Source organism: Callorhinus ursinus, unplaced genomic scaffold, assembly GCF_003265705.2.
Source record: "Callorhinus ursinus isolate GAN/ISIS: 27379988/994484 unplaced genomic scaffold, GSC_fseal_2.0 scaffold16, whole genome shotgun sequence".
In the NCBI taxonomy this organism is placed as follows: domain Eukaryota; kingdom Metazoa; phylum Chordata; class Mammalia; order Carnivora; family Otariidae; genus Callorhinus; species Callorhinus ursinus.
The window spans coordinates 30,851,034-30,876,248 of record NW_027397078.1 but is presented as its reverse complement, the minus strand read 5'-3'; the positions used below and the strand labels follow the sequence as shown (position 1 = coordinate 30,876,248).

Sequence of the window (25,215 nt, the reverse complement as noted above, 5' to 3'; positions counted from 1 at the left end):
GCCATCGCTGGGGCTCTGCAGCCGTCCGGACCCAAAGTTTGCCTTGTTCTGGAAATGGTGTTTGTTTTGGCTGGTGTCTGGTTTAACCTCTGCTCGCTGCTCCTGCCTTTACCTCTCTTGGGTGGGTGGAAAGGGATAGGCGCTCAGGGTGCCTTGCTGGGATTTGAACTTGAAGTGTGCGTGTGTGTGTATATGTATGTATGTATGTATGTATGTATGTATAGCCAGGGGCCCAGAATTGAATATTGTCCGCCCTATATCCATGTAATCAGTCTATCTGTCTAGATATATATATCTACTATATGTATTTGCTCACTAACATATTTCTGAATATTGGTATTAAATTGGAAAGCCTTAACAAGTTGCAGAGCAGGGACAAAGAGCTGCAAGAGGATGTATGTCAGGGCAAAGCCAAGCTTACTGTTTCGTGCTAGAGATAGACCCAGACATCCACCATAGGAGACAGCTGTAGTTTCCCGTCTTATTACTTGGACTTGAAATAGAACTGGAAAGTAATGTGTGTCACCTCCTTTTAGCTGCTCCATACCTGGAAAAGGAGGAGGGAGTGATCCACAGCGCATGCTGTTTTTGTTTTGTGCTTTCCTTGGAGCTTGGAGAAAGACTACTTGATAAGCATCGTCTTTTGATATCACCAGGCTTTCATGTTGATAAGATTCTTAATATCAGGCCCAAAACATGAAATGAAGCTTTTTAAAATTATTTTTTTAAGTTTTAATTTTATTTCCAGTTAACATACAGTGTTATATTAGTTTCAGGTGTACAATATAGTAATTCAGTACTTCCATACATCATCCTGTACTCATCAGGGCGAGTGCACTCTTTAATCCCCATCACATATTTCACCCATCCCCCCACCTCCTCCCCTCTGGTAACCACCAGTTGGTTCTCTGTAATTAAGAGTCTGTTTCTTGATTTGTCTCTTTTCCCTTTGCTTGTTTTGTTTCTTAAATTCCACATATGAGTGAAATCATACGGTATTTGTCTTTCTCTGACTGACTTATTTTGCTAAGCATTATACTCTGGCTCCATCCATATCATTGCAAATGGCAAGATTTCATTCTTTTTGATGGTTGAATAATATTTCTTTATATATTATATATATATTATATATATAAATAAATAACATTTGGGTTGCTTCCATATCTTGGCTGTTGTGAAGAATGTTGCTATAAACTATAAACATAGGGGTGCATGGAAATGAAGCTTTTCTTAAAAGCAATAGTTAGTATGAAAGTTAACATCAATTGAATATTTAGAGTGGGGAGTGGTATTTTAAAATCTAGTTCTAGAGGATTAGTGAGGGTTTTATGGCTCACTTGCAATGTCACTGTGTTTGTAGGTTCTTTATTTTTTTCTTACCACTTAAGACTGTGCTTTATACTGCTGGAACATGCATATGCCTGTGTGTTTGTGAGCATGACTTTAGCCACTCTGTAATCTTTCACCTTTTAAAAGGGATTTCTGAAAATGTAATGAGTATTCATAGAACTTAGCATGGCTGTTTAGCCCTTAAGAAGTCCTTTGTATGTAGAAAGTTCTGCAATTGCTGTTCCGTGGTTGAGCTGAACGAGGTAGACAGAAAGTCAGTGTCTTAAAACACAAACCATGGCCATTACTTGAGGCCCTCAGAATATTCCCAATCATATAAATTTATTAAATGCTGTTGCAACTTCTCAACTGAAAAAGGAATAAGTGACTGGTGCCACACAGCAAGTAAATGGCAGGTGGGCACCTGCTAAGGCTTATTTGTAGTCAGTAATACATGGAGTGTGATAAGAGAAAGTGGGCATATTAAATGTGAATATGTTGGTTCACCACTCCTAAGGAATTGGGGAGGGGACTTTCCTGGTGTTAGAATCCATGCTCCCTTCAAGTATATATGATTTAGAAAGAACCCAAGGCACAGTACATTTGCATGAGTGAGTTTATATTCTTGATGTCCAGTTGGAACTGGAGACTGCTTCAGATGTTGGCAAAGGGAGACATGCCTAGAAGATTGCTTAGAGTAAATGTCTCAGAGCTTTAAGCTTTCTTACTCAGCCCAGCAAAATAAAATACATCCTTCCCCGTTAACTTAATATAATTGCAATAATCCAGTATTCTTCATAACAGGCAAAAATGAACATCAGAGGCATCCTGGACAGGGAAATGTGATCAGAAGAGATTCACACAAAGCTAGCAGTCAGCAGCCACCTAATTTTTGCCAACCATTTTAGTGGGGAGTGGTGTGGCGTGGCGTGTTGTATCTTGATGTGAGTGCATGCTCCATTTACCTCAATTTGCATTTCCCCATGAGTGTATTAGCCATTCTTTAAAACAAATGTAGACATTTTTAGCCTTTCCCTGTTGAACAGGAACCTGTAAGTTCAGAATTAAGTGACCCAACAGGTATAACTGCCCAAATCATGGAGGCACTAACCATCCCTGGTAATTTCTATGGTAACAGCCAGATTTTTTTTTCTTAATAAGCATATAATTAAGATTACCATGACATTTCAAGCAGGGCGAAAATCTTACCTAGAGTAAATGTTTTACAAAAATACTTAATTTTTCTCCTCCTTGCAGTAAAAAATAAGCTACTATGTCTGTTACTTTGTCATGAAGTTATGGATTTTTTTTTCTGTTGAAATGTGTATATATATTTTTTAATAGATTTAATTTTTTTCAGAGCAGTTTTATGTTCACAGCAAAATTATGGGGAAGGTACAGAAAATTCCCATAGATCCCCTACCGGCACACATGCCAGCCTCCTCCATTATCAACATCCCCCACCAGACTGGTACATTTGTTATAGTTGACATTGACATTGACATATCATTATTACCCAAAGTCCAGAGTTTGCACTAGGGTTCACTCTTGGTGTTGTACATTCCAAGGTTTTTTTTTAAAAAAAATTTATTAAGACTTAATTTTTAATTTAATTTAATTTATTTCAGAGAGAGAGAATGAGAGAGAGAGAGCACTAAGGGGGGAGGGTCGGAGGGAGAAGCGGGACTTGATCCTGGGACTCCAGGATCATGACCTGAGCCAAAGGCAGTCGCTTAACCAACTGAGCCACCCAGGCACCCAAGACTTGATTTTTTTAGAGCAGTTTTAGGTTAATAGCAAAATTGAAGGAAAGGTGCATAGTGTTCCCATATACTCCCCTCGCCACACACATATACAGCCTCCCCCATTAGGAATACTCCCTTCCAGGGGCGCCTGGGTAGTTCAGTCATTAAGTGTCTGCCTTTGGCTCAGGTCATGAGCCCAGGGTCCTGGGATTGAGCCCTGCATTGGGCTCCCTGCTCCACGGGAAGCCTGCTTCTCCCTCTCCCACTCCCCCTGCTTGTGTTCCCTCTCTCGCTGTGTCTCTCTATCAAATAAATAAATAAAATCTTAAAAAAAAAGGAATACTCCCTTCCAGAGTGATACATTTGCTACAATTGATGAACCTACATTGATATATCATAATTATCCCAAGTCCCCAGTTTACATTATGGTTCACTCTTGGTGTTGACCATTGTATGGGTTTGGACAAATGTATAATGACATGTATTTACCATTAAAATATCATACAGAATAGTTTCACTGACCTAAAAATCCTCTGTGCTCTGCATAGTCATCCCTTCCACTTACCCCCAACCGCAGGCAACCACTGATCTTTTTACTGTCTCCACAGTTTTGCCTTTTTTAGAATGTCATATAGTTAGAAAAACACAGTACGTAATCTTTTCACATTGGCCTCTTTCATTAATAATATGCATTTAAGATAACTCCATGTCTTTTCATAGCTTGATGGCTCATTTCTTTTTAGTGCTGAATAATACTCCATTGTTTGGATGTACCACAATTTATTTATCCATTCATGAACTGGAGGACATCTTGATTACTTTCAAGTTTTGGCAGTTATAGATCAAGTTGCTGTAAACATCTGTGTGCAGATTTTTGTGTGGACTTAAGTTTTCAGTTCCTTTGTGTAAATACCAAGGTGTGATTGCTGGATCATATAGTAAGAGTGTCTTCAGTTTTGTAGGAAACTGCCAAATTGTCTTCCAAAGTGGCTGTACCATTTTGCAGTCCCCTCAGCAGTGCATGAGAGTTCATGTTGCTCCATATACTCACCAGCATTTAATGATATCAGTGTTTTTTATTTTGACCATAGGAACGTAGTGATTGATATCTCGTTGTTTTAATTTGCAGTTCCCTAATGACATGATGTTGAAAATCATGTCATATGTTTATTCCCCATTATAAATTTTAATGCATCATAATAGCCTATTTTAAAAAGGTCTTTTGGTCCTATTTTTAGAGTATTTATCTTCATTTGCTGATTTATTTTAAAAGCGGGATTCTAGTACTAGGTGAAAAATGGTAGAACAAAACCCTTTACATTAGAAAAAGAAAATATAAATGTCTGAGAAACATAGTTTTCATTTTAAGACAAAGAACTACAAATGTTAGTGATTGGTTTCTCAGGTTGTAAAGTATTTCATTGGTGTTCAAAGGCCATCATTTTACTAGAAGGCATAAGGTGGTGTGGTGGGAATCAGGTTGGGTTTGACATGCATTTGAGTTTCTATTGCTCATAATGGACAGTTCTAGATGCTGAGGTTACAACTATGAATCAGACAAATCCCTGTCTTCATGGAGTTTACATTCCAGTGCAAATTTTTTTATTCTTCAGTTGATTTGAGTAAGAAACAATTTGGAATATAACCTCCAGGGGGGTACCTGGCTGGCTCAGTTGGTAGAGCACATGACTCTTGATAAAGGGGTCGTGAGTTCAAGCCCCATGATGGGTATACAGCTTACTTAAAAAAACAAAAAAGAGGAATATAACCTCTAGAAATAAAATATCTACCTTAAACTAGCAAGTTTTGCATTTGATGTAATGAATTAAACTATATAGACTTATTTATAATATTTGTCTTTTAGGATGTTGTGTTAGTCTCTGGGAATGCTGTGCATATTTGAAGTAGTCATAATTTGTTTTAGTTTTTATGAGAATCAACTCCTTTTATTTTGAAATAGTCTGCTTTTTAATTGGGATATGATTAACATGTAACATACTAGTTTCAGGTATACAACATAATGATTTGGTATTTGTATATTTTGTGAAATGATCACCACAGTAAGTCTGCATCTGTCACCATACATAGTTAAACATTTTTTTCGTGTGATCAGAAGTTTTATGATATACTCTCTTAGCAACTTTCAAATATATACTCTCTTAGCAACTTTCAAATATATAGTATGGTATTAACTATAGTCTCCATGCTGTACATTAAATCCCCATGACTTACTTATTTTATAACTGGAAGTTTGTAACTTTTGATCACTTTCACCCATCTCTCCCCCACCTATCTGTCCTCTATATTTATGAGTTCAAGTTTTTTGTTTTTAGATTCCACATGTAAATGAGATCATATGGTGTTTGTCTTTCTCTGACTTGATGGTTAACTCTTAGACATTAAGGGGCATAGCTATAAAACACTGCTGATTCTGTAATATCAGGGGAAATCATTGAATTGGAAAAAAGCCAATAAATGTCCGATTGTTTAAGCAGCTGTGATTGAGGTAAAGAAGTAAAACAAAGCTGCTAGAAGCAGAACAAAGCAGAAGCAGGGATATTTTATTTTATTTTATTTTATTTTATTATTATTATTTTTTAAAGATTTATTTATTTATTTTGAAAGAGTGAGAATGAGAGAGAGAGAGAGAGAGCACATGAGAGGGGGGAGGGTTAGAGGGAGAAGCAGACTCCCCGCTGAGCAGGGAGCCCGATGCGGGACTCGATCCCGGGACTCCAGGATCATGACCTGAGCCGAAGGCAGTCGCTTAACCAACTGAGCCACCCAGGCGCCCCGAAGCAGGGATATTTTAAAAATTCCTGTGCACAGAATCATATTTTTGTTTTTTTAAAGATGTATTTATTTTAGAGAGAGCATACGGGGTGGGGGGAGGGCAGAGAGACTCTCAAGCAGACTCCCTGCTGAGTGCAGAGAATGTGGGGGCTCAATCCCAGGACCCTGAGATCACCACTGTAGGCAAAATCAGGAGTTGGGTGGGGGGGTGGAGAGGGGTGGGGGGCTGGGTGGTGGTCGGTTGGGCGTCCCACTCTTGGTTTTGGCACAGGTCATGATCTCGGGGGTCATGAGATCAGCCTGAAGTGGGGCTCTGAATTCAGCGAGGAGTCTGCTGAAGTTGCTCTCTCCCTCTCCCTCCACGCCTGCCCGTGCTCATTCGCTCCCTTTCTCTAAAATAAATAAGTAAATCTTAAAAAATTAAAAAAAAGAGTCAGTTGCTCAGGGCATCTGGGTGGTGCAGTCAGTTAAGGGTCTGACTCTTGTTTTTTTTTTTTTTTTTTAAAGGTAGGCAAATTGCTTTTATTTTTTTATTTTTTTAAAGATTTTATTTATTTATTAGAGAGAGAGCACACGAGAGGAGGGAGGGTCAGAAGGAGAAGCAGACTCCCTGCTGAGCAGGGAGCCCGATGCAGGACTTGATCCAGGGACTCCAGGATCATGACCTGAGCCGAAGGCAGTCGTTTAACAACTGAGCCACCCAGGCGCCCGACTCTTGGTTTTTGGTTCAGGTCCTGATCTCAGGGTTGTGAGATTGAGCCCTGCGTCAGGCTCCCCACTTAGCACAGAGTCTGAGATTCTTTCTCCCTCTCCTTCTGCCCCTCCCGCGTGTGCGTGCTCTCTCGCTCTCAAATAAATAAAATCTTCATTTTTTTTTTAAAGATTTTATTTATTTCTTAGAAAGCGAGAGAGATCACAGGGAGAGGGAGAAGCAGACTGAGATGAGAGCCCGATGCGGGGCTCGATCCCAGGACCCTCATGAGATCATGACCTGAGCCGAAGGCAGCTGCTTAACTGACTGAGCCACCCAGGCGCCCCAATAAATAAATTAAAAAAAAAATAAGAGTCTGAGGCTCAACTGACTGAGCTACCCAGGTGCCCTGTGCATGGACTCACCTTTGGGAAGAAGTCCTATTTAAAGGTTTTCTTGTAATTCATTGAAGCAACTGTTTAATCATTAAAGAAAACTATAGGTAAAAGACAAAATTCTTGTGAACTTTCCCCATTGTTAGGTTGTTAGCCGGAACTGTTTTTTAAAAATGCAAATAAGGCAGTTTTCTGCTTTTACATCTTTATATCATATCCCTTTGTAGCATAGACGTTAAGGAGATAGAGGCATTTTGCCTCTAAAACAGTAAGAAAGGATATTTGCTGTTTAAGATAGTGTTCTTTTTTTATAAAAAAGAAAGAATGCCAGCAGATATAGGAAGTTCCAGAGCCAAACCGTTCTGTGGTTAAAAGAGGGACATTTGCATAAGAGTTACTTGTTGACTCTTTTATAACAAAAATACTTCAGGTGTGCAAAACTTAGAGGGTTACCCAACAAATAAGTACAACAGTTCTTTCAGTGTGAAGGTTTCCTGTGATCTCCTTCTCTGGTCCCATTCTCTTTCCTTCCAACCCCAGAGGTTACTGCTGTCCTGAATTTGCTGTGCATGAATTGAAAAAAATGGGACGCCTGAGTGGCTCAGTTAAGTGTCTGCCTTTGGCTCAGGTCATGATCCCAGGGTCCCGGCGTCAAGTCCCACATGGGGCTCCTTGCTCAGCAGGGAGCCTGCTTCTCCCTCTGCCTGCTGCTTCCCCTGCTTGTGTTCTCTCTCTCGCTCGCTCTCTCTCTCTCTCTCTCTGACAAATAAATAAAATCTTTAAAAACAAAACAAAACAAAAACGAAAAAAATGTTAATACGTTTACTATACCTGTAGATATCGTGTGTATCTATCTGTATAGTGTGTGTGTGTATATATATGTCACTAAAACAATATATTGTTTTGTATGGCTTTTCAACTTTTTAAAGATTTTATTTATTTGACAGAGAGAGAGAAAGAGAGAGTGCAAGTAGGCGAAGGGGCAGAAGGAGAAACAGGCTCTCTGCTGAGTAGAGCCCAACACGGGGCTCAATCCCAGGACCCTGGGATCATGACCCTAGCTGAAGGCAGACCCTTAACCAACTGAGCCACCCAGGCACCCCCGTATGACTTTTCAACTTAAAATTAGGAGTATTGTACTCTGTAACCTGCAACTTGCTTTTCCTCTCATTATTATGTTTTTGAGATTCATCTTTGTTGACACATGTAGCTCTAGTTCATTTATGTTTCCTTTTTAAAAATCATTACCGGGGCGCCTGGGTGGCTCAGTCGTTGGGCGTCTGCCTTTGGTTCTGGTCATGATCCCAGGGTCAAGCCCTGCGTCGGGCTCCCTGCTTGGTGGGAGGCCTGCTTCTCCCTCTCCCACTCCTCCTGCTTGTGTTCCTTCTCTTGCTTTGTCTCTCTCTGTCAAATAAATAAATAAAAAAAATCTTTAAAAAAAAACTTCATTACCTATTGTTATAGTGACTCATTATGGTGTTGTAGAGGCCTTTATGCCTGAGGAAAGGTGGCATTTTTATTTGCATAGAATGTCACATGACTGGGGGACTGTGCTAAATGTGTACAAATATTAAAAGCTCCTTTATAGGTAGCAAAATGCACACTGATATTCTTTTTTTTTTTTAAAGATTTTATTTATTTATTTGACAGAGACACAGTGAAAGAGGGAACACAAGCAAGGGGAGTGGGAGAGGGAGAAGCAGGCTTCCTGCGGAGCAGGGAGCCCGATGCGGAGCTCGATCCCAGGACCCTGGGACCATGACCTGAGCCGAAGGCAGACGCCCAACGACTGAGCCACCCAGGCGCCCCACACACTGATATTCTTGAAGTGTTAGAGGACCTTAGAGTTAATTGATTGGGCTTTCATAGGCTTGTTTTTTTTCCCCCTCATCTTTTTTTTTTTTTTTAATTTCTGGTGCAGCCTGTGAATGAATGTCACCATCTTGACATTTATTTTCTTACATTTTTTAAAATTTAAATTCAATTAGCCAACACATAGTACATCATTCAGATGTAGTGTTCAGCAATTCATCAGTTGCATATAATGCCCATATAACATAATATGATGGTGTTCATCACATCATGTGCCCTCCTTAATGCCCATCACCCTGGGATCGTGACCTGAGCTGAAGGCAGACGCTTAACGACTGAGCCACCCAGGCGCCCCCCCTCATCTTTTTTTAAATGGGAAATCTTAAACAAGTAGATGGAATAATACATTAAACTCCTCTGTGCTTGCCATCCATGCTCAACAACCATCAGTGCCCATGTGATCAGTTCTGTTCCATCTGTGTTCTCACTTTTGTACCCTACCCTCCAAGTCTCTGACATCACACAATTCATGGGGTTTATCTTTAAAGAAGGAACCTGGGAGTGGTCAGAGGAGATGGGAACACGGAGGGGTTTAATATAGGCAGAAAAGGTATCTTTGGCTTTTGGTCAGATGGCAAGACAATGATGGTTCCACATGATCGAGCTATTTGCAGTCTTAAAGATAACGATATTTGAGACTCATTTAGAATGGGTAAACCAATAGGGAGAATGAAAAGGTAACAAAAGTGAAGACTAGAAATACAAGATGGGGGCGCCTGGCTGGTTCAGTCGGTGGAGCATGTGACTCATGATCTTGAGGTCGTGAGTTCAAGCCCTGAGTTGGGTTAGAGATTGCTTAAAAAAATGCAAGATGGATTTGAATATTGACCTAGTTTCACATGCATAACTGGGAACTGTCCTACTTTAAGGGTATGGAAAATTGGTTGTGAGGAAATTTTGAGTTGTTTCACTAATTATCAGTAACTTTTTAAAGAGGGTTTGGTTCCTTTCCAGGTTTTTTTTTTTTTTTCAAATTTTCTCTTTGTTTCATAAAGGCAAGTATCTAAGATTTTGTATTTACATCATTCTCTTCTTTAGTACATGTTTTTTGGTGGGCACCTAAGTCCGTTTGGGCTGCTATAACAAATTCCACAGACTGGGTGGCTTATAAACCATGGAAATTTACTGCCCACAGTTCTGGAGGCTGGTAGTCCAAGATCATGGTGCCAGCATGTTTGCCTTCTGGTGAGGGGCCCCTTTCCTGGTTCATAGCTGGCACCTTCTTGCTGTGGCCTTAAATGATGGAAAGGGCTAGGGTTCTCTCTGGAGCCTCTTTATAAGGCATTCAGTCCCATTCGTGAGGGCTCTACCCTCATGACCTAAGTATCTTCCAAAGGCCCTGCCTCCTAATACCATCACATTGGGCATTAGAATTTCAACAGACATATTTTGTGGGGGGGACACATTCAGATCATAGTAACCAGCCTGGGTTGCTCAGGCCTGTGGGGTTTCCTGGGGCATGAGATTCCGTTTTCAAAGCAGGACAGTAGCAGGCAAATTGGGATGGTTGTTCACCCCCTGTACTGGTTACTGCATGAATTATCTATTGCTCTATAATGACTTCGCATAAATTTAAATTGCAGCTTAAAACAGCACATTTATTATCTTATTGTTCCTTTGGGTCGGGAGTCCTGACATGGCTTAACTGGGTCTGCAGGTCAGGGTTTCACAAGGCTGAAATCAAGGCATTGGCTGGGTGGCATTTCTTTGTGGAGCTCGGGGACTTCTTCCAAGCTCATGTCATTGTTAGTAGAATTCTGTTCCTCGTGAGTTTAGGACTGAAGCTCTCAGCTACTAGAGACCACCTGCAGTTCCCCGCCACGTGGCTCTTTTCATAGGCAGTTCATAATATGGCTGTTGGCTTCTTTAAGGAGATTCTCTCTCTCCAGTTGGCTTAGAGGAGTGACACCCTGTTGCCTTTGCCATATCCTGCCTTATATATAGAAGCAAGTCACAGGTTTTGTCTGCACTGAAGGGGAGAGGATTATTCAAAAGCAAAGAGAGAATTATTGGTGGTATGTGTCAGCTTAGGAACCTTGTACCACACTTGCCTTCCAGAGTTTTCTGAAGCAGAAAATTACTCTATCTTTTTTGGGGCCAGATAATATAGATGTTTTTGCTCACCCACTCATTTAAAATTTCTTTATCTTTTAAAAATACATTTTCATGCGTAATTCATTTTCTTATGCCAAGTAGAACTGGCAAGTATATTATCTTATGTATTATTTTCAGTTTTAGTCTTTAGGCAATTTGTTTTTCCTCTTAACTAGTAGGAGGCAGGAAAAGAAGTGGAAAAGCAAATATGAATGCCCTGCATGTCCACTCCTGCCCGGAATACTCTAAAGCAGGCCTGGGTCCATTTCAGGGGTCTGTGAATTTAGATGTGGAAAAAGATCCGTTTTTGTTTGTACCAACCCCTAACTGAAATCAAGCATTTCCTTCTATTGTGTATATAGGGAACAAACCACAGTAGTAGTAGTAGTAGTACCTGTGATTTCATCACCTGTAGAAATAGGATTTTTAAAAATCATAATTATTACAGGTAGTAATGCATATTCAAACACATGCCTTACTACCACAAATTTGCTTTTTAATATTTTGATAGCTATATTTCTGTATGTTTCTTTTATAATCCTGTCTATTTTAAGTGTTTCATGTTATGCATTTAAAAACAGTATTCTGAGAAGAGGTCCATGCAGACTACCAAAGGGTAAGGGGCATAGCACAGAAATATTTAAGAGGCCGTGCTCTGAAGAGTTGTGAGGTGTCTGGACTAGGAACTTCCCTACTTCATAGTTGACCGTTTCCAAAGTCAGACTGGCAGCAGCAGTGCTGGCAACTCTGCGGCAGGAATGCGATTCCCTAAGGCTGCGGTGGTCCCTCCCCCTCCAGGCAGCCCTGCGAGGGGGAAGGAAGGCCAGAGAGAATGAGAGAATGAAAGCTCCGCTCCTTCCACCAGGACTTCGCCCTGCAGTCCCTGCTCAACTCTCCCTGCTCCTGACCTTCCTGTCTGGCCCTCTCTGCTCAGCTTCATTCCAGAGAGCCCCTGGGGGGCACATGCCAGCTGACTTTGGGCCTGTTTTATTTACCACTGTTCTCTCTACTTCAGAGACGGGCTAGAACACGAACCTGAAGGAAACGTGATTTTTAACAGACTGGAGAAACTCAGCTCTCCTCATAATTTAATTCAGGACCAGGAGAGGCTATTTAATTTAGGTTAGTAGTAAACGTTTGCTTTGACTTAATTCATTTGTAACACTTTGCCATTGGTTTACAGAAAAATAGCTTTGTTCAGCCTCCTGGGGGTAATTAAATGTTTCACCTGTGTTAATTTCCTGACTAATTGAAGTAAATCCCATAAATGCCAGCAATTAAGAATTGTTTTTGCTTTTTTTTTTAAAGCAGGCTTTCTTAAATGTGTAATGTTTGCCCTGATGCCTTCAAAAGAACATATGTAATGCAATAATCTCTTTGTTTATCCCTTAGTTCAGGGTCAGTCTTGTGAAAAACAGATGATTTTACATGAATAGGTTTTTGACCCTGGAGATGTTTGGTGTGCTTGCTTTTTGAGTTTTTTTTCTCCTTTAGGATTCTTTTAAAATTGTTTTAAAATGCTTTAATTCCTCTCCTTTGCCTACACTCTGGTAACTTTGAGTCTTGTTACTAAGAGATGGCACTGGAAGCAAAGTGCGTGAAATTTACCATGTGGAATGTCTTAGATTCTTTTTTTTTTAGAGAGGGAGAGTGCAAGCTGGGGGGAGGGGCAAAGGTAGAGGGAGAGAATCTTTTTTTTTTTAAATACATACCCACTTTTGTTCTTTTTTAAAAAAGATTTTACTTATTTATTTGACAGAGAAAGAGTGCATTCCAGAGCACAAGCAGGGGGAGCAGGAGAGGCAGAGGGAGAAGCAAACTCCCCGGGTTTGGATCCTGCTTAAGATTCTCTGTCTCCGCTCACTCGAGGCTGGATCTCACAGCCCTGAGATCACAACCTGAGCCAAAATCAAGAGTCAGACACCCAACCAATTGAGCCATCCGGGCACCCCTAGGTTTTTTTTTTTTTAAGATTTTTAATTTATTTATTTGACAGAGAGATAGACAGAAGAGCACAAGCAGAGGGAATGGCATAGGGAGAGGGAGAAGCAGGCTCTGCACTGAGCAGGGAGCCCAACACAGGACTGGATTCCAGGACCCTGGGATCATGACCTGAGCCAAAGGCGGACGCCTAACCATCTGAGCCACCCAGGCACCCCACCCCTAGGTTCTTTTAATTTATTCTTCATTCTCTAAGTTTTCTCCACCTTGGCACTATTGACACTTTGGGCCAGATCATTCTTTGCTGTGGGGCCTGTCCTGTGCATTATACAATGTCTAGCAGCATCCCTGCTCTCTATCCAGTAGATGCCAGTATCTGCCCTTCCCCTAGTTGTTTCAGCCAAAAATGTTTCCAGATGATTGTCCCTTGGGGCAAAATCTACTCCGGTTGTAGATACGTGGTAACAATCATAGTAGCTACTACTGTTTATTTACTGATTACCATGTAATTGGCCTCGTCCTATAACTTGTAGAATGCTCATCTCATTTAATTTTCACAAGCAAACCACAAAGTAGGTATTATCGCCCCCAGTTTGAAGAAGACAAAATGGAGGTACAGAGAGATTCAGTAACTTGCCCATGGTCACATAGATAAATGACTTCTGGTAATATTTTTCATAATTATTTGGGTTGAAATTCAATCTTTGTTGAAGAGACAAACTAAGAAATAAAGGGGGTGTTTCCTGATGATGTCTCAGTGGAGAGGCTTTGGCTTTCATAGCAATTCTATGTAAATGTTGGAATTCTTGCTTAAAGGTGTGAGTCTGTCTATGGGTCTGAGTAGGGGATTTGAATCTGCTTCTAAGGAGCTTCAGTATGGTAAAGCAGAACATGAGACAGTCTAGGGTCAAGGCTGCTTAAACTTCAAAACCAAGGAAGCCATCAGAAATTGAGGTAAGGCTCAGGCACCCCTTAATAATTTATTTTATTCTACCTTATATGTCTAAAATATTATCACCTCAGGGCCACCTGGCTGGCTCAGTTGGTGGAGCGTGTGACTCTTGATCTAAGGTTTGTGAGTTTGAGCCCCCTGTTCAGTGTAGTGATTACTTAAGAATAAAATGCTTAAAAAAATTTTAAGCTGGGGATTTGGAAAACGTCGAGACAAGGTTTATATGACAAGAAGAAAAATTAATACATTGGCTTGGTGGAGAAATCAAGGTTTAGCAGAGTTTTTGCGCAGTTTGAATTTTAGAAAGCATTTTCAAGATTTTATTTTGATACTAAATATTTATGTTAATGTGGGCTCAGTGGTCTTGTTCTGGAAATAAACTTTTTAAATATTTCTGTGTCCATTCTCCCAAATATAATTTGATGATTCAAGTAAAAAAAAAAGAAATGAACGAAATCTTGCCATTTGCAATATGGGTGGATCTAGAGGGTATAATGCTAAGTGAAATAAGTCAGAGAAAGACAATACGATATGATTTCACTCATGTGGATTTTAAGAAACAAAACAAACAAAGGAAAAAAGATAAACAAAAAACCAGACTCTTAACTCTAGAGAACAGACGGATGGTTACCAGAGGGGAGGTAGGTGGGGGGATGGGTGAAAGAGGTGAAGGGGATTAAGAGTACACTTATCATGATGAGCACTGAGCAACAGAGAATTGTTGAATCACTGTATTGTACACCTGAGACATATTAATATAATACTCATGTTAACTGTACTGGGATATGAAGGCTGGTGCTTATGTGGTGGTTTTGGAGGCAAAAGCTACATGTAGAGCATGGCAGAACAGCAGTATATGTATATAGGGAGAGAGCCTGGGTCCCATACCTTGATAAAGCTGCCTTATTAGTCCAAGACAGTCCAATTTTATACTACTTTTACATGAAAGAGAAATAAATTTCCATCTTATTTTTTATTTTTGTTTATTTTTTTAAAAGATTTTATTTATTTACTTGAGAGAGAGAGCACGAGCGGGGAGGCTGAGCAGGGAGCCTGACATGGGGCTTGATCCCAGGACCCTGGGATCATGACGTGAGCCGAAGGCAGAGGCTTAACCAACTGAACCACCCAGGCGCCCCTCCATCTTATTTTTTTTAAATCTGTATATATCAAATTTTTTCTATCATATAAAATTTACAAAAGTATTTACAACTTGTTAGCTAACTTTAAAATATTTATTAATCTATCCTATCAGCTGATTTTATTTTTATTTTTATTTATTTTTATTTTTTTTTTTAAGATTTTATTTATTTATTTGAGAGAGAGAGAATGAGAGAGAGAGAGCACATCAGAGGGGATAGGGTCAGAGGGAGAAGCAGACTCCCTGCAGAGCAGGGAGCCCGATGCGGGACTCGATCCTGGGACTCCAGGATCATGACCTGAGCCGAAGGCAGTGGCTTAACCAACTGAGCCACCCAGGCGCCCTATCCTATCAGCTGATTTTAAATTCCACATTTGACATGTTCTCTTACTGATTGAAGTTTTAAGTATTTGTTTCATAGAATTTATTATTTTTTATAAAGGGATAAGACTTTAACCCGGGTGTAATTATTGTTGTTTAAAAATAGATACTGGGGCGCCTGGGTGGCTCAGTCCTTAAGCGTCTGCCTTCGGCTCAGGTCATGATCCCAGGGTCCTGGGATCGAGCCCTGCATCAGGCTCCCTGCTCTGCGGGAAACCTGCTTCTCCCTCTCCCACTCCCCCTGTCTGTGTTCCCTCTCTCGCTGTGTCTCTCTTTGTCAAATAAATAAAATCTTTAAAAAAAATAAAAAATAAAAATAGATAACTAAATTGATTGTAAACCATTAAAAAAAAATTGGGGTAAGGCTATGTATGTATTGTTCAGGGCCCGAAGGAAATGGCACACTCAGAGGGTTTTACTGAAAACAGCATGGAGGCATGGAGAGATTAGCAGCAGCACGAAGCCATTGCTGTCCCTAGATTTGAAGGGGCCCAGGAAAGAAATGTTGTTGCTGGAGCTGTGAAAGGTGTGATTCCCCTAAAAAGAACAGTGGTCTAGAAGAATGCAGTCATTGGCAGAAATGTGGCCAGGGAGGGGCTGGTGAGCTGAGGGACAAATAACCAACTCTGTCTGATGTGCTCCAGTGCCCAGCTGGAAGCGAGAGGCAGAAAAGCCTGGGAGTTGAAGCTTATAGAGACCAGCCTCCTGGGCAGAGTGGATGAAGGGTTGTGGTTCTGGGGGACACATGGAGGAAAAGCCAGCACAGGCTACAAGGTGAATGGGAACCACCGCCCTGGATCCTAGGGAGAATGGGGCATGGCTGGTGTAGGGGGCAAGGGAAGTCCATTTGTGCCAAACTGGGCTTGGGTGTGCAGACTTTCATGAGGGACAAGAGAGGGCTGGACAGGAGTGACTGGCCCATCTGAGCTGCTGCTTTCCACTTCTTTAGGAAAGTCTTGAAGACTGTGGGGTTGTCTGTTTGCATTCGGGTATGGGATGTATGCATATGTATGCTTTTTGATCAGAGTAGGACATTTCCATGGGTTGCTGGGTTTGTTCTTATTCAGGGCACTGGGAAAAATACAGCAATAGAGTAGCCTTCTTGGAGATTCTGCCAAGAGTAGCTGCACATGGTGGGAAAGGTTGCCCTAGGGACCAGAGATGAATTCAGGGGAGTAGAAAGTATATTATAACATTTGGGGGTATGACCTAGCATTAGTTTGACATTTTTCTTTCCCCGAAGGATAAGATTCCTGTAGAGATTCTTTCTCACCCCGAAATAGCTGTATATGTGTCCACTCAGAATTTCTTTGTACATTGCTCAAACTTACTAAGGCCCTATTGAGCAAACCGAGGACTTAAAGAATCTTCCTCATATACTGCAAAGTAAAGGCAAGTGCAAAGAAAGAGCTTTGTTCTCTTTTGCATTCTTCATGGGCTCTAGCATATTTTCTGGAAAACTTGTTGCCATGGAAATGGGATATTATCTATCTCTGTAGTGTACTACATAAAAATAGCCCTTTGTGTTTGAGGGTGATGTTGGTCACAGGTGGTTGGGTGAATGTATAGCAGGGTGCCTTGTCAGCATTCCATTGTTGAAGGTTGTGAAATCAAAATGAGTATTGATTTGCTTTTTTCTCTCAAAACGCAGTTTTATCTGGAAAAGGCAGGTAGTGGTGCTCTGTTTGTGAATTTTAAGCCTCCCTTTCTAGGTCAGGTGAATATGGTGATTGAAAGCACCACTCATGGTGATAAGTAAATGGCTTCTCTACTCTTTCTTTTGGTGTTACAGGGTGTGCAACACAAGATTGGGCTGGGGCCAAGTAGTATAATTCTCCTGTTCTTGAACACATGGTTCTGCTTAAGTGCCTTGTACTTTCAAACTGAGACGTAGCAGCAAGTGGTTAGGTGGAATAGATGAGCTCTGAGCTGTTTATCAAATAGTGACTTCTTGTGGGTTCTTATATGGAACAGATCCTTGGTAAAGAAAGGTCGTCGGTTCACCATGCTGGTTTTAGCATTGGCCTCACACGTGTAGCCAAGGTTGAAATCTTAACCCTAATCTTAATTTTTCCTTTGAGAAATCCTTTGGGTAACTTTTTAGAGCCATAAGTCTCAAATATTTTGTCATTCTCTCACCTTTCTTCTAGAAACTTGTCTTATATGTAAATAACAGCTTCTTGGTGCTGAAATAAAATTTAGTCTTGAGAATATTAGATTTTCTTGAGAAAATACCATGGCAGGGAATTTTAGACCTAAAAGTAATCACCCCCTTTTTTTAGACACAGAGTGTGTGCGTGAAAGCAGGGGGAGGGGCAGAGGGAGAGGGAGAGAGAATCTCAAGCAGGCTCCATGCCCAGCATGGAGCCTGACGTGGGGCTTGATCCCAGGACCCTGAGATCATGACCAGAGCCAAAATCAAGAGTCGGATGTTTAACCGACTGAGCCACCCAGGTACCCCAAAAGTAATCACTCTTAATTCTGATTTGTGTTGTACTACTGCAGAAATGGAATCATTGCCTTTATCTTTTCTCTGTCAGTATAAATATCTTTTTGCTAATAATATTGTAAATAGTTTTTGAGTGCTGAGCATCCATTATTATTCTTAGAAATTTTTTTGTGTAATTAACTCACTTAATTCCCATAAATATTCTTTTTTTAAAAGATTTTATTTATTTTAGGGAGAGAATGCATGCAGTGCACGCTCATGAGTCAGGGGAGGGGCAGAGGGAGAGGGACAAGCGGACTTCCTGCTGAGCGTGGAGCCCTGCATGGGGCTCCATCCCAGGACCCTGAGATCATGACCTTCAGCCAAAGTCATATGCTTAACCAACTGAGCCACCTAGGCGCCCCATAATTCCCATAAATATTCTTAATGGTTTTTGTCACTGTTTTTCAGATGAGGCATTCTTATTAGTATGCCTTTTCATTTCTGAAAATTATTGCTGTGCAGTGTAAGACTTGGTTGTTCCTTTTTGTTTATCAGGATGTTGTGTTTCTAATACTGAAAAGCATTCTTCTATATCAGGGGATGACAAAATATAGTCCATGGGCCAAATCCGTCCTGTTATTTATTTATTGATTGATTGATTGATTGATTGGTATGCCCAATGAGCGAAGAATGGTTTTTACATTAAATGGTTGGGACAGAAATAAAAAGACTGTTTCATGACATGAAAATTATATGAAACTCAGATTTCAGCTTCCATAAACAAAGTTTTATTGGCGCACAGCCACACTTAAGTTTCTGTATAGTATATGGCTGCTTTCACACTAGAGTGGCTGGGTGAATAGCTGTAACAGAAACTGTTTATAGCCCACAGAACCTCAGAACCTAAAGTACAAAGTTTGCCAATCCTTACTCTATATTATTCTACATCTAGAATGGGAAATTGTACTGAATAATAAAAGTAGGTCACATTTATGTACAGGTTCATATGTATTTGGATTCTCTTTGGGTATTATATTTCCTCTCTTCCACTAAATGTTACTGCTTTCACAAGCCTACTGTCACGTACTATGGCATATTTCAAATATACTTGATCTCAACTCTTTCTATATCCATGTTGGTGTTTTTTAATCATAACAAATACTCCTAACCCTTCCTAAACAAGGGTAATGAATTTTATCACTTTATTAGTTAATGTGTTTTCTTTGCTAGATCAGTAATTATCCCCCCAGTTCTATTTATTTCCAACTATGTTGCTTTCTACTTTTGGGCTGTTCAGCCACCATATAAACATTGATACTTTAATAATCCTAACTAAGCCACCTGAACTGATTGTGCTATTTTAATTTAATAAATCCTATATTAGATAAAGATTATATTTTCTACATTCATCCTGTTGGGTTTAATACACTTAACATGATCACAGCTTTGGAACATTCATGCAGTTATTTTTTTTTTAAATTTGTTTTCTTTTTTGTCTCTTATTTCCTCACTTTTTAAATTAACGGCTTTATTGAGATATAATTCACATACTATACAACTTACCCATTTAAAGTGTACAGTTCAGTTTTTAGTATATCCACTATATATTTCCAGAATATTTTCATCACCACAAAAAGAAACCCTAGGCAGGGTGTACTCAGTAGTGTAGTCATCCCCAGTCCTACTGTCCCTAGGCAACCACAACTCTCCTTTTTATCTTTATGGATTTGCCTATTCTGAACATTTCTTATAAATGGAATTGTACAATATGTGGTCATTTGTGGCTAGTTTTTTTTAGCATAAAGTTTTCAGTGTTCGTCCATGTTGTAGCATGTATCAGTACTTTTTATGGCCCAATCATATTTGATTATATGTATATGCCATATTTTACTTATCCATTCATCTGTTGGTAGACATGGGTTGTTTCTATATTTTGGCTGTTATGAATAATGCTGTTATGAACATTTGTGTATAAGTTTTTTCTAAATTTTATTTTATTATGTTATGTTAGTCACTACATTACATCATTAGTTTTTGATGTAGTGTTCCACGATTCATATGCTTTTTTTTTTTTTAAGATTTTATTTATTTAATTGACAGAGACAGCAAGAGAGGGAACACAAGCAGGGGGAGTGGGCAAGGGAGAAGCAGGCTTCCCGCTGAGCAGGGAGCCCGATGCAGGGCTCGATCCCAGGACCCTGGGATCATGACCTGAGCCGAAGGCGGTTGCTTAACCAACTGAGCCACCCAGGCGCCCCCCCCAAGATTCATTGTTTGCGTATAACACCCAGTGCTCCATTCAATATGTGCCCTCCTTAATACCCATCACGGGGCTAACCGATCCCCCACCCCCTTCCCCTGTGTATAAGTTTTTATGTGGATGTATGTTTTCATTTCTCTTGGTTAATAACCTAGGAGTGGAATTGCTAGGTTACATATAGTAACTCTGTATTCAATTTTATTTATTTAAAAAATTTTTTTTAAAGATTTTATTTATTTGAGAGCGAGAGACAGAGATAGCGAGTGAGAACACTGAGCAGGGAGGAGAGGGAGAAGCAGGCTCCCCGCTGAGCAGGGAGCCTGATGCGGGGCTCGATCCCAGGACTCTGGGATCATGACCTGAGCCGAAGGCAGCCACTTAACCGACTGAGCCACCCAGGTGCCCCTCAATTTTTTTAAAGATTTATTTATTTTTGTTAGTGGGGGGCCTGACCCAGGATCCCAGGATCATGCTGTGGGCCGAAATTGAGAGCTTGATGCTCCATCAACTGAGCCACCCAGATGCCCCTCTATGTTCAGTTTTTTGAGGAACTGCCTGACTCTTTGAAAGCTGCTGTGTCATTTTACATTTCCCACCAGCAATATATGAGGATTCCAATTTCTCCATATCCTCACCAACATTGGTTATTGTCTGTCTTTTCTATTACAGCCATCCTAGTGGGTAAGAAATGGTATCTTATGGTGGTTTTAGTTTGTATTCTCCTAGTGACTAATGATGTGAATGATACCATGTGCTTATTTGCCATTTATATATCTTCTTGGGGAAATGTCTATTTAGATCCTTTGCCCATTTTTTTTTTAAAGATTTTATTTATTTATTTGAGACAGAGAGAATGAGAGAGAGCACATGAGAGAGGGGAGGGTCAGAGGGAGAAGCAGACTCCCTGCTGAGCAGGGAGCCCGATGCGGGACTCGATCCGATCTGGGGACTCCAGGATCATGACCTGAGCCGAAGGCAGTTGCTTAACCAACTGAGCCACCCAGGCGCCCTCCTTTGCCCATTTTTAAATTAGGTTGTTTGTCTTTATAAAATCTTGAGTTGTGGAAGTTCTTTCTGTATTCTAAATATAAGTCCCCTATCAGATAAATGACTTGCAAAATTTTTCTCATTTTGTGGGTTGTCTTTTCACTTTCTTGATTGTGTCCTTTTTTTTTTTTTAAGATTTTATTTATTTATTTGTCAGAGATAGCACAAGTAGGCAGAGTGTCAGGCAAAGGAAGGGGGAGAAGCAGGCTCCCCACTGAGCAGGAAGCCCGATGTGGGGCTTGATCCCAGGACCCTGGGATCATGACCTGAGCTGAAGGCAGACACTTAACCGACTGAGCTACCCAGGCACCCCTTGATGGTATCCTTTGAAGCATACAATATTTTTTTAAAGATTTTGTTTATTTATTTGAGAGAGAGAGAGAGAGAGAGATTGTGCATGAGTGGGGGGAGGGGCAGAGGGAGAGGGAGAAGGTGACTCCCTGCTGAGCAGACAACCTGGGGCTTAATCCCAGGACTCTGGGATCATTACCTGAGCCTGAGGCAGATGCATAACTGACTGAGCCACCCAGGCACCCCTGAAGCATATAATTTTTTTTATTTTGATGAGGTAATCTGTTTACTTTTTGCTTTTGTCATTTGTGTTTTTGGTGTCATATTTAAGAAACCATTGCCTGATCCAAGATCATGAACGTCTACTCCTGTGTTTTCTTCTTTTTTTTCTTTTTCAAAGATTTTATTTATTTGACAGAGAGACACAGTGAGAGAGGGAACACAGGCAGGGGGAGTAGGAGAGGGAGAAGCAGGCTTCCCGCAGAGAAGGGAGCCCAATGTGGGGCTCGATCCTAGGACCCTGGGATCATGATCTGAGCTGAAGGCAGACGCTTAACGACTGAGCCACCCAGGCGCCCCTCCTGTGTTTTCTTCTAAAAGTTGTATAGTTTTAGCTCTTACATTTAGGTCTTTGATCTGTTTTGAGTTAATTTTTGTATGTGGTGTAAGGTAGGGGTTCAGCTCCATTCTTGTGTATATGGATATCCAGTTGTCTTCATATCATTTGTTGCAAAGTTGTCCTAGCGTCATTTTTTTGCCATTGAATGGTTTTGGAACCCTTGTCCAAAATCAGTTGACCATAAATATAAGAGTTTATGTTTGGACTACTCATTCTATTCCATTGCTCTGTATTTCTGTTATTATGCCAGTACAACATTGTCTTGATTTGCTTTATTTATTTTTGAGGCACGTATTCCCCCCTCCCTCACTTAAAATTAGGACATCTCACAATTAATGGTATCTTCCATTGCATCAAAACAGGCCTACTGGGTGTAAGTGGCTTGGAAAAGGATACTGAAGTCTAGAGTGGAGCACTGTTAACTCTTAGGATCCAAATGGATGGGAGATGGGGGGTAGCAAGAGAGGTGGTAAATTGGATGCTCCCTCAGTGTTTAGCAGCAAACTCAAAGCAGTAGTCAAAAATAGTCTAGCTTTACAAAATTTCAAAGCTGAGTACTAATAGTTCCAGTTTCTTTTTATGGATTTTTTAAAAAAATGCTGCATCACCAAATGGTGTTGGTAGCACAGAGGACAACACTATGGAAAAACATGGACATTGACTACTCTTAGTCTAAAAGATTGACAAAAGTTCAATTCTGAATGTGAAGTTTTAGGAAAACCTTGAACAACTAATTTTGCTTATTTTCCTTTGTATATATGAGTGAAAAATGAAAAATATATAAGAGTTCCTTTAATAAGTCTAAGATAAACACTAAGTAGTATTACTGTTGTGTCATATCTTATTTGGCTGTGTTTTCTTAGTGCTACCTAAATAATGGTGTCTTATGTTTGAAACGCTGTTATCTTCCTGCCTCTAGCTCTGTTTACATCTCAGAGGGAGTTGGGTCCTTTCCCAGAGTCTGTTGTATGAATTGACCTCCTTGGTTTCCACTTCCTGTCCATCACTATATGTCCATCTGTTTTCTAGGCACCATAATTTTGTTTTTTTCCCTTTCTCTTGTTCTTATAGTTTTAAGACTTAAAAAAACAACAGCAACCCTGTATTATTGTCCTAGTGGAGTTTTGAGTAGGAGTGGGGGTTAACGTGTGTTCAATCCAGTAGGAATATTCATTCAATCACTCAGGAGATGAGCTTACAGAAAATGACTTTTAGAAAAGTTGCAAAAATAGTACAGAGTCCCCTTATATTCCTCACCTATAAGATGCCATTAGCATCTTATATAATCAGTACAGTCATCAAGAACAGGAAATTAACATCGTTACAATATTATTAACTAAACTACAGACCTTATTCTCATTTCATCACTTTTCCACTGGTGGTCTGTTTCTGTTCTGGGATACTATTCGGGATCCCATATTGCATTTACTTATTTCTCCTTAGTCTCCTCTAGTCTGTAACAGTTTTTTAATCTTGTCTTTCATGACACTTTTGAAGAATATTGATCAGTTATTTTGTAGAATAGTCTTAATTTGGGTTTGTTTCATGTTTTCTTATGATTTGAATAAAGTGCATTTTTTGGCAAGATTACTAGAAAAACAGTGATGTATCCTTTCCATTGCACTCTATCATGGAGTCCATAATGTTGATAGTCTTTTTTTTTAAAGATTTATTTATTTGAGAGAGCGAGAATGAGAGAGAGAGAGCATGAGAGGGGAGAGGGTCAGAGGGAGAAGCAGACTCCCTGCTGAGCAGGGAGCCCGATGCGGGACTCGATCCTGGGACTCTGGGATCATGACCTGAGCCGAAGGCAGTCGCTTAACCAACTGAGCCACCCAGGAGCCCTCATAATGTTGATAGTCTTATTAATGGTGTTATTTACCTTGATCCCTTAAGTTGGTGTCTGCAGAGTATCCCCCATAGTTAAAGTATCTTGGGGGGAGGTCCTCTGAGACTATGTGAATATCCTATTTTTCCTCAAAATTTTGCCTGTTAATTTTTTAGCATTCGTTGGTGGATCCATATTCATTTCATATCATTTTCTAGAGTATTTGTGAAAAATATTCGATTAAGTAAAATAGTGCTCTGTCCTCCAAGAAGCCAAGATCAATTATATTAAAGTCCTATCGTATTGGTTAGTGTAACACTAGCAACTTTGTACACCAACTTTCAGAGGCTTAACACAATAGAAGCTTTCTTTCCCAATGTGCATATTTTTGGTTGTTTTTCTTTTTTTTAAAGATTTTTTTTTATTTATTTGACAGAGAGACACAGTGAGAGAGGGAACACAAGCAGGGGGAGTGGGAGAGGGAGAAGCAGGCTTCCCGCGGAGCAGGGAGCCCGATGCGGGGCTCGATCCCAGGACCCTGGGATCACGACCTGAGCTGAAGGCAGACGCTTAACGACTGAGCCACTCAGGCGCCCCATATTTTTGGTTGTGTAGGCGGTTTTCTGTCATATAATAATTCAAGGACCCAGGTTAAGCTTTTTATTTTAAAGTAATTTCAAACCGACACAGAAGTTGTGAGAATAGTACCAAAAAATGCCTATGTACCGTTTATCTAGGTTTACTTGACATTTGCCCCATTTTACCTTATTTTCTTTCTCTCTCTCCATGTATGTATATGTATTTTATATCTGTTCATCCATCTATTTATTTATCTTCTACCTGTACTAAACCATTTGAGATTAAATTGCATACATCATGCTCTTATATGCCTTAATAGTTTATAAACTTAAATATTTATCTATATGTTTAATTCTAGTGTACATATAAAGTAGTTGCAGAATTGCTACCTCATACCCCTGTGAAAAAACACTTTCACTAACTAGATTACAGCATTTATAAACCATTCTCTTTTCTTTAGATTTACGGTATCTAGTCATGATACTGTTTTCAACAGTTTTCCACTGAAGTATTAAATTTGAAAACTGTACACAAGCACATAGAGTTATTCAAATTCAGGAAGTTATTTTAAAGATTTTATTCATTAGGGAGAAAGAACGAGAGAGAGGAAGAGAGAGCGCGTGCACATGAGTGGAGGGAGGGACAGAGGGAGAGGGAGAAGCGGCTCCCCGCGGAGCAGGGAGCCCAATGGGGGGCTCGATCCCAGGACCCAGGGACCATGACCTGAGCCGAAGGCAGACGCTTAACTGACTGAGCCACCCAGGTGCCCCTCAAATTCAGGAAGGTTAATATCAATACAGTACTTTAGTTTGCAGTCTGTATTCCA

General features: G+C 40.2%; 1 protein-coding gene across 4 annotated transcripts in view; it reads left to right on the top strand.

Annotated features, from left to right (window-relative positions):
- Positions 1-25,215, top strand: part of REPS2 (RALBP1 associated Eps domain containing 2) — a 328,460-nt gene that overhangs the window by 668 nt on the left and 302,577 nt on the right. The window lies entirely within an intron of this gene.